The sequence below is a fragment of the Rhagoletis zephyria genome, unplaced genomic scaffold, assembly GCF_001687245.7.
Source record: "Rhagoletis zephyria isolate East Lansing unplaced genomic scaffold, Rhagoletis_zephyria_1.1 Rzeph_scaffold_01499, whole genome shotgun sequence".
Classification (NCBI taxonomy): Eukaryota; Metazoa; Arthropoda; class Insecta; order Diptera; family Tephritidae; genus Rhagoletis; species Rhagoletis zephyria.
Window position 1 is genome coordinate 103,368 of NW_016158583.1, and position 1,711 is coordinate 105,078.

A 1,711-nucleotide genomic window follows, 5' to 3' on the forward strand; every position below is an offset into this window, starting at 1 on the left:
CACTTGAATTTCCGAAATGACTTGCGTTCAAAAAGACTTGCGTTAATGCAGCCCTGCCTCCCTTCCACATCACAAGCATCCCTGCTGGGTGTGGATGTCCGAAACGTACACTGGAGTTGCATTCCAGAGTCACCATCCGATTCTGGAATTGCCTTCCAGTATGCCCTAAAAGTTAAAGGTTCGCATTGCCGTCGCCCTTCTTTTTCCTTTTGAACTTACCCGAAGACCAGCATCGTGGGAAGCTACATATATTTTCTACATCATCATATATTTCCTACATCAGCGAGGGAAATACCGCGCCAACTCCTACCGTTTGCGATACCCGGATCCTGCAACACTCACTTATAAATATACGATTTTTTGCTATGGTAACTTGCCTAACGTTACAAACACATATTGTAAATACCTACAGCCGTCAATGCGAGCGGACGTGTATTTACTGCGCTCCGCGATTTTTGTGTTTGCTTCGCTTATTGTGTAAACAAATTAATGTGCTCGAGACAGTTTTGAAATAAAATTGTAGAATTACACAAAATGCCTTGTTTCTGTGGTCTGAAAGTTGACCGTAATAACAAAGCCAAAGTTCAATGTGCTAAATGTAGTAAACTTTTCCACCTTAAGAGTGCCGGCATTTCTCCCGTAGACATAGATTATTTGATCAGCTCTAATAGCAGCTTTTTCTGTAAAATTTTTTCGGACATTCACCGAAGATCTCGCCGTTCTCCCCCTCCGTCTCTTGGTGAGGTGGAGAGTGCAATTGATACTAATTCGCCTGCTTCAACAAACCTTAGTGCAAATATTTTGCCCCAACAACAATTGCCTAAGCCGGTCGTAATGCAGAAGCACAGTGATAATGGACAAAGTGAAAACGAAGACGATACTGCAATCTCGCTAGCAATAGTTCTCAAAGAAATTGCTGCTCTTAAATATGAACAAGTTCGTGCGACTGCTGTGATTAGTTATCTTCAAGCGGACAAACAGTTGTTTTATTTTATTTTATTTATTTATTTTTTACAGTCTGTTAGACTTATATTGCAACAAAGATTTAACATTCTTATAATTAGATTTTAGATTTAAAATATAAATATTAAATACAAAATACAAAATGCTCTACAGAAATTTTTAAATAACATTATTTCTTTATCACTGCAATTATTTTATGTCATTATACACGCATGCAATTTCCTGGAAGTTATGTAGACGGTTGGAAAGGCCGAGTTTCCAATCCGCGCTATTCTTTTTGGGTTACTCCATTTATTGATATCTCCTGGGTGGTCAGAAAGGCCGAGTTTCCGATCCACCCAGTCGCGCTTTCGTGACGGTTAACGGTTGGAAAGGCCTAGTTTCCAATCCGCTCGTTTATTGTTTATTATCTAAGGGTCTAGGTAGTCGGAAAGGCCGAGTTTCCGATCCGCCTAGTCTCGATATCTTGGTGGTTGGAAAGGCCTAGTTTCCAATCCACGCTATTGTTGATACATCACTATCTTGTAGGCTGCGTTCTACAATAGTCAAATAGCAGCCGCTTGAAAAGAGTGATAGTATCACAATTTTTTATAGCCTCTGGTAATTCATTGAAGCACTTTAAGCCTTTATAGAAAATATTTTTTTTGTCCACTTCTGTTCTATACTTCGGGAGTCTGAAGCTGTTATTCTCTCTCAACAAATATGTATGCGTCTCATTTATATATCGGAGATTATCGCTAAGATAATC